Here is an 8,556-nt window from a genome sequence, read left to right as displayed (position 1 = left end):
CCATGATAGACATTTGTAACATGAACCACCATGGCACAGCATCAGTAGGCTGTATGAACTTTTTTCTTTCTTTCTTCCTTTTTTTTTTTTTTTGGAGACAGGATCTTACTATAGCCTTGACTAGCCTGGAACTTGCTATGTAGACCAGGATGGCTCTAAACTCATGCAGATTTGCTTTCCTCTACCTCCAACACTCAGCACCTGGCTCTTTTCAATTAATTAATTAATTAATTAATTTACCTTTTTTGTTTTTTTGTTGAGACAGGGTTTCTCCTGACCTTGAACTCACAGTGATCTGCCTGCCTCTGTCTCCCAAGTGCTAGGATTAAAGGAAATTTATTTGAGGCTATCTTAGAGTTTCAGAGGTTTAATCCATTATTGTCATGGCAAGAAGCACAGCGGCGTGCAGGCAGACATGGTCCTGGAGAAGGAGCTGAGAGTTCTGCATATTGATTCAAAGGTAGCAGAATAACACTGTGGCAGGGTGTGGTGGCGCACACCTTTACTGCCAGCACTTGGGAGGTAGAGGCAGGTGGATCGATGTGAGTTCGAGGCCAGAGGCCAGCCTGGTCTACAAAGTGAGTCCAGGACAGTCAAGGCTACACAGAGAAACCCTGTCTTGAAAAACAAACAAAAAAAAAAACCCCAAAAATAAATAAAATAAAAACACTATGTTTGCATGTAGGTAACTTCAAAGGCTGCCCCCACAGTGACACACTTCCTCCAACAAGGCCACACCTCCTAATAATGCCACTCCCTATAGGCCAAGCGTTCAAACACGTGAGTCTATGAGGGCCATTCCTATTCAAACCACCACACCCAGTTAACCTCTCTGGAGATGTCACCCCTAAATGCCCAGAAAGGTGTCTCTTATGTGACTCTAAAGTCCAGTCAGATTGACAATGAAGACTAAGCAACACCCCAGGGACCTTCCTCCTTCTCCCTTCCTCCTCCTATGTGCATCTTCTCAGTCTTCTCTCAATACTGATAGACTTCCTGTCTCTCAGTTATTCGAGTAGAAAGTGGCCTCTGACTACATCTCCCAAGCCATCTAGGATGCAACTCAAGTTGCAGAGAAAGGGAGGGAGAGAGGAAGAGAGCGGGAAGGGGAGAGGGAGAGGGACAGCTTAAGCTTTTTACAATTTCAGTTTCAAAATCTCCATGAAAGGATCTCATTGGTCCACTTTGAGCCAGAACCCTATTTTTGGGCCAGTCACCTGGTCCAGAAGGTTCCGCGATCAGAAGGCAATGAAGGAGGGAGTAGAACAGTCTTGGGGATCATGGTAGTGTTCATGACCCTGTCTCCATGGCTTCGTCATGAATGTGACTCAGCTCTGTTTCTAGTCTCTGTGTATTAGCCAGACATTTTAAATCCCTGGGACAGAAAACACACATTGGAGCCGGGAGTGGTAGCCCATGCCTGTAATCCCAGCACTTGGGAGGCAGAGGCAGGTGTATCTCTGTGAGTTTAAGGCCAGCCTGTTCTACAAATTGAGTCCAGGACAGCTAGGACTATTAAGCAGAGAAACCTTGTCTTGGAAAACAAAAAACAACAAAAAAAGAAAAGACAAGGAGAGGAAACACATTGATACACTTCTGGCCAGGCGAGCACCAGGAATGGAGTTGGGGTGGGGTAGGATGGAGTGGGGGTGGGTGGTTTTATAATAAAGGCAAGATTAGTAGGGGCCTTCTTTGACTGAGGACAGTTTCCAGAGAAGAAGGGAAACTATTAAGCTGGCGAGTCATGACTGAAGATAACTGTTATGGGATATTTGTTCAATAAATAAATGGAATGATGGAATGGTCTAATTTTGAAAGGAACACTTCTTCAAAACTATTAACTATTAGGGAGCTACTGGAAAACACACTCTATCACACTCAAAATAGAACCTGCCTCTAAGACAAAACTTAGCCTCTCTCAAATTCTTCCCTCCACTCGCACCCTCACCCAGCCCCCACCACCGATCCATAGTTGGCACTCAGCCAGTTGCCCTGCTGTGTTTCTCAGTTCTACTCCAAGCTTCTGTCTGTGCTGGGGTGATCCTCAAGCAGCAGGCTTCCCTATCGCCAGCCATCACCCAATCTGTGAGAAACCAGCCATGTCCTGTGTCTAACCTGACTTCCCTTTAGGTAAAGGGCAGGACACTTTCAGTTCCCCCCTTCCGCCCTCTCCTCCGCCTCCTGCCCTCTTCACCCTTCAGCAGTCTCTCAGCTACCAAGCAGCATCGACTTTCCCTTTGTTTACACTGGTCCTTTCCTTTGCACTTCTGTTAGCCATCTCCATCCGAATCCCTACAGTGAGGAGCATCTTTCCGTAACTGATATGATGAGATAGTATGGAGAAGAGATGCTTGGAGCATAGATGTGCTGGTGTTTGGTGTCAACCAGCCATCTCCACTCCCTGGGAACAGTGATACATCCAAAAAAAGAAAATTTAATGATTAACTGGACATTTACCCCTAAGCCATAGTGTTGAATAGCCTAGATGCTGGTCATTTTAGGCTATTCCCCTACCCATCAATGCCTAAATAGGACTTTTTTTGTTTTGTTTTTTGTTTTTCAGGACAGGGTTTCTCTGTGTAGCCTTGGCTGTCCTGGCCTCACTCTGTAGACCGGGCTGGCCTTGAACTCACATTGATCCACCTGTTTCTTCTACCCAAGTGCTGGGATTAAAGGTGTGTGTCACTATGCCTGGCTCAGGAGTCTCTTTTTTTTTTTAAGATAATTTTTACATATTTATGTTTTTAAAATTTTGTGCACATTGGTGTCTTGCTTACTTGGATATCTGTGTGAGAGGGTCAGATCCCCTGGAACTGGAGTTACAGACAATTGTGAGATACCATGTGGTTGATGGGAATTTGAACCTGGGTCCTCTGGAAGAGCAGCCAGTGAGTGCCCTTAACCAGTGAACCATCTCTCCAGCCCCCTCAAATGCGGGGCTGGGCAGGGTGGTGGTAATGCATACCTCTAATCTCAGCACTTGGGAGGTAGAGACAGGCTCTGTTACACAGAGAAACTGGCTCAAAAAAACAAACAAACAAACAGGGGGCTTAAAGTTTACTTCCTAGCAAGACAGAGTCACACCAAACTAGTTGGCAGAATTTGTTTGTTTTCCAAGACAGGGTTTCTCTGTGTAGCCCTGGCTGTCCTAGACTCACTTTGTAGACAAGGCTGGCCTTGAACAACCTGCCTCTGCCTCCCAAGTGCTGGGATTAAAGGCCTGTGTCACCACACCTGGCTTTTTTGTTGTTGTTGTTGTTTGTTTTTGTTTTTTGAGACAGGATTTCTCTGTGTAGCCTTAGCTGTCCTGGGCTCACTTTGTAGTCCAGGATGGCCTCGAACTCACAGCTATACAACAGCCTCTGCCTCCTGAGTGCTGGGATTACAGGTGTGTACCACCACACTTGGCTAAAATTAGAAAATTTATAGAAATCTGTCAAAAGTTTCACAAAAGCCTAAGCAAACGCCATCTGACACTTTCTTTTATAGAATGTTGGCCATGGCCACTAGGTTTCTCTTGTGCTTCGAGTGGGTGGGAACTGCCATGTAAAAGCTCAGGTGATGATTAAGAGGGCAACTCTGAGGTCAGGCTCGGGATTGGTTCCATCTCTCTCTCTTTTAATATTTATTTACTTATTTTTATGTTTATGAGTGATCTATCTTCTCACACACCAGGAGAGGAAATCAGATTGCATCAGAAATGGTTGGTAACCACCATGTGGTTGCTGGGAATTGAACCCAAGTCCTCCGGAAGAGCAGCCAGTGCTCTTAACCCCTGAGCCATCTCTTCAGGCCCTGGTTCCATCTCTTAATCTGATTTGGGGTCAAGTAACATCTACACGTTCTGGTTTCTTCATCTGTCAAAAGGGACCATAGCAGTAAGTCCCTGACGGGCTCCACCCTGAGAACGAAGGGAGGACGGGGATAACATGGGGGCTGCGACGTTGCTCAGTTGTTAGAGCCCTTGCCGAGCATGCACCAAGTCCTGGGTTCAATCCCCAGCAGGGATTAACTGAGCAGGGCTGCACAGGCCTGTATCCCACCACTTGGGAGGTGGGGCAGAAGGCTTAGGAGTTGAAGATTATCCTCAGTGACATAATGGAGACTAGCCTAGGCTACATAATGGAGACTAGCTTAGGCTACATAATGGAGACTAGCCTAGGCTACATAATGGAGACTATCTTAGGCTACATAATGGAGACTAGCCTAGGCTACATAATAATGGAGACTAGCCTAGGCTACATAATGGAGACTAGCCTAGGCTACATAATGGAGACTAGCCTAGGCTACATAATGGAGACTAGCTTAGGCTACATAATGGAGACTAGCCTAGGCTACATATTAATGGAGACTAGCCTAGGCTACATAATGGAGACTAGCCTAGGCTACATAATGGAGACTAGCCTAGGCTACATAATGGAGACTAGCCTAGGCTACATAATGGAGACTAGCCTAGGCTACATAATGGAGACTAGCCTAGGCTACATAATGGAGACTAGCCTAGGCTACATAATGGAGACTAGCCTAGGCTACATAATGGAGACTAGCCTAGGCTACATAATGGAGACTAGCCTAGGCTACATAATGGAGACTAGCCTAGGCTACTTGAGGCCCGTTATAAACAGAGAAGGGAACCGTGCACGTAGGTGGTGAGTTCTGGTGTAATGAGGAAAGGTCAAAGCACCCAGTCTTGGGCAATGAGGGATGAAAAAAATGTGAGACTAAGAGAGTAGCAGGTTATTGCGATTAATTTTTCTAGCAGGCGAGAAGACAGAAGTGAAAAAGTTCTGAGCAGGGCTGGAGAGATGGCTCAGAGGTTAAGAGTACTGCCTGCTCTTCCAAAGGTCATGAGTCCAATTCCCAGCAACCATGTGGTGGCTAGCAACCATCTGTAATAAGATTTGGTGCCCTCTTCCGGGGTGCAGATGTACATTCAGGCAAAACACTGTATACTTAGTAAGTAAATAAATCTTTCAAAAAAAAAAAAAAGAGTTCTGAGCAGAGGGGGCAGTATTTGCAAAAGTTGCAAAATTGCAGAATTCCTTGATTTATATGACCCAACAGCTTCCCAGTTCCCGTACAGCCTGAGAGAGGTGGCAGATGAAGTCAGAGATGGCACCCTGGATGAGGTCATCAAAGTCCTCAAAGCCACTTTCAAGGATTTTAGATATTAGCTTATGGATAATGGGAGCTAGTTAAACATCCCAAACAGGGAAATAACATGATTCGCTTAAAAAGCAAGCAAACAAGCAAGCAAGCAAGCATTCAAGTCAAGTCAAAGTGTGTGGAATGGACTACAGAGGGCAAGTCTAGTGGCAGGGAGAACATGAGGAGTAAGTACAGCAGCTCCATAAGAAAGCAGCCTGAAGGCCGGGCGTGCTGGCACCTTTAATCCCAGCACTCGGGGAGGCAGAGGCAGGTGGATCGCTGTGAGTTTGAGGCCAGCCTGGTCTACAAAGCAAGCCCAGGACAGCCAAGGCTAACACAGAGAGACTCTGTCTCGAAAAACAAAACAACCAAAAAGCAAACAACCAAACAAAAAGAAAGCAGCCTGAGCCAAAGTAAAACAATAACTTTAAAGATTCATTGGGTGGAGGCCGGCCTAGTCTACAAAGTGAGTCCAGGATAGTCAAGACTACACAGAGAAACTCAGTCTGGGAAAAAGAAAACCAACCAACCAACCAACCAAACAAACAAAAAAAGATTCATTGGATGGCCAGGCACAGGGTACATGACTTTAATCCTAGCACTTGGATGGTAAGGACAGACAAAAATCTCTCAGGTAGAGGCAGTCTGGTCTTTGCCATCCAGGATTACATAGTTGAGACCCTGCCTCAAAAACAAACAAACATCACTGAGTCTATAAAAGAAAAAGATTATTTCTACAGGGATGAGGGGTATCAGTGACACCATTTTAGAAAACATCAAGGAAATAGGGCATTCAATAAAGCTGGACAGTGGTGCTACAGGCCTTTAATTCTAACATTCGAAAGGCAGAGACAGGTCAGTCTTTCAGTTCAAGCCCAGCCTGGTCTACAGAGTGAGTTCCAGGACAGCCAGGGCTACACAGAGAAACCTTGTCTGGGGATTAAGAAAATAAAACAAAAGGCATTCAATTAAAAATTAGTGCTTCCTTTCCTCATTTGTTAAACTGTTTTCTGACACCCAGTGGGGCACTTTATAATTAATCTTGTGTGTATAAAATCGCCAGGATGTGTTAAAAACGCAGGTTCTCGGGGTAACATGCTAAGAATTCTAGGTTTCAGCTCAAGCTCGGACAAACTACCCCTTAGGTCGCCAACCTCAATTCTTTTCTCGCTGTCTACTCCTCATTTGCTAGCCATACAACCAGGAGTCCCTGCGGCTTCATATAGGCGCCAAGAGAGCAATGCCAAGAACTTAATTTACTTATTTTTCTTAAATAGGGCCCTGGTTTGCTAACAGGTGCACGTCGGAGCACCCACGACAGCATCCAGTGCAGAAAGGGCCCCTTACAAATGTCCATCTAACGAACGAGGGCATAAATTACCATACTGCTTTGTACAAAACCCGTTCTTTTAAAGATCTGGTCAGGGCTTTGGAATAAAAGAAGCAAAGCTCATTTCGGAAAAGGGTCGAGGCGGCTACCCAGGCCGCGCCGAGGAAGATGGGGGGGGGGGGGCAGCCCCTTGGGAGCGGAGGTCCCAGTTCCCCGCGCCGGGCCCGGAACGGAGGGTCCCCTTCGGCTCAGCAGCAACCATTTTGGGCGGCATGAGCCACTTGGCCGCCGCGGCCACGACGCGCTCATCCAGGTGCCCTCCTGGCTCCGGCCGCAAGCAACGCGGCAGGAGAAGGCCGACCGGGGGTACTCGGGGGGCCGCGAGAGCCCCCTCCCTGGGGCCGCCAGAGCCGCGCCGGCCTCTCGCCATCATGGCGGCTCCGGGCGGGGAGGCCGAGCCGTGCGTCGCGTGCGTGCCTCCTCCCTCCCCTCCCCCTCCTCGGCGGCGGCGGCGGCGGCAGAGGCGGCAGCGCTCGCCATTGCCGCTGGTGGCAGGAGGCTGCGAGGAGCCGGCGCGGTCGCAGTCTCCACGGCGCAGGCCCACGGTAGCGCAGCCGCTCTGAGGTGAGTGCCCTACCGCGCAATCTCCAGCTATTTCAGCCCCGGCGCAGCCGCAACACGCCGCCCGCCCGCCGGCCGGCCGGCCCGCCCCGCAGCCGGCACCCTGCCGCCCCCGGCTCGGGGCCTGGGCCCCTGCCGGATTCGGCCAGCCTGGGGCGGGGGGCCCGGGCCGGGCCCAGCCAAACCGCCATCCCGAGGATGCGCAGGCCGCACTAGGCCCCGGGCGTCCTGGCGGGCTCGGGAGGGAGGCGGCTGCCCTCCGGAGAGCCCCGGGGTTCCGGCCTGCCCTGCCGCCTCGGGTTCTCTGGGCCGCGGCCTCCTCCGCGCCGTGGAACCCCGGGCCTGGCCTTCCCCCCCCCCCCCCCCACTGGGCTCGGGAGCGGGCTGCCCGGGAGAGCGCGCCGGGCCTGGGAGCGGGAGGTGGATGGGCTGCGCGGGGCCGGAGCGGCGCTCGCCCCCTCGGCTCTTCCCTGCTCGCGGCCGCCGGTGGCTCGGCTCGGCGCGGCCGGGCGGGGCGCGGGAGTGGCTGTCTCTGGCGGGAGAGGAGGCTGGCGGTTCGGCCGGCGACCTCCGGAGCTTCCCTCCCGCCGGGGTGGCGTGGGCTGGTTACCCAGGTGGACTGGGGGGCGCTGAACATGGCGCGCTGCCCACCTTCTTGCAAGTTACGAGGAGGCGCCTAGGCGGCAGTTCGTGGAGGAGGAGGAAGAAGGCGCAAAGTCCTTTTGTACGCAGAAATAAGGAGCGACATTGTGTTTTCCTCCACGGCGGAGATACCGGCCGAGGAGCCTGGGTTCCTCCCGAGCCTGGCGTGGTGGTCCCCGGGGGTACGGGAGGGGGAGGTGGCGCACCCCTCAGAAAGAACGGAACCTTTGCCTCGGTTAAAACGGGGGGCCTGGGATGGACCTCATGCTTGATTCTGTCCCACACCCCCAGGCTTTTTTGGATTCAAGGGGTTGCCGTTGCTTGTTGTGTAGTGAGGGCCACTGTGTTTTCTCACCTGTTGTGTCGTTGGCGGCTGGTCCCAAACTTTGTGCGGTGCATCTGACCGCCCACCAGAACTTGTAATTGTTACATATCTTAATGTTGTTAGGGCCTCAAAGAGTATCTGCCCTGACCAGTTGGAGGAGCTGTTAACAGGTCATTCCATCTTCCGGACCATTAAAATATCGTGTACTAATTATTTACGTTAGAGTTGGTTATCGGTTGGGCCGAATTCATTCAGTAGGCAGAGCAAAATTGACAATTTCACTAAGTGTTTAAGCGGCCATTTATTGGGAGAAAGCTAGTGGGAGTGACCCTGTCAGTTGGGACAGTGTTGAGTAGGAGAATGGGTAGAGCTTTTGTCCTTCTTGGGGGAGTAGTCCTTTTGCCTGTCTTCAGCCGGTTCTCCTAAAAAGTAATAATAATTTTTCCTTTAGTTTTGAACAGTAGGTTATTGGATTGTTCCTCACTCAGGG

The 8,556-nt window shown here is 50.3% G+C and overlaps 1 protein-coding gene across 6 annotated transcripts in view; it reads left to right on the top strand.

The window, feature by feature from the left end:
• Nucleotides 1-6,968: 6,968 nt before the first annotated feature.
• The window catches only part of NRF1 (nuclear respiratory factor 1), a 104,329-nt gene continuing 102,741 nt past the window's right edge, over nt 6,969-8,556 (top strand). For 5 of the 6 annotated variants that reach the window (XM_084786359.1, XM_084786358.1, XM_084786356.1 and 2 more), the window contains exon 1: nt 6,969-7,102. The gene's annotated coding sequence lies outside the window, so the exon portion shown is untranslated. The remainder of the gene's footprint in view (nt 7,103-8,556) is intronic. The other variant, XM_084786360.1, reaches the window with a different exon arrangement.

The sequence above is a fragment of the Acomys minous genome (assembly GCF_964271855.1).
Source record: "Acomys minous genome assembly, chromosome: 6".
Classification (NCBI taxonomy): domain Eukaryota; kingdom Metazoa; phylum Chordata; class Mammalia; order Rodentia; family Muridae; genus Acomys; species Acomys minous.
This window is presented reverse-complemented; position numbering and strand designations above follow the sequence as displayed.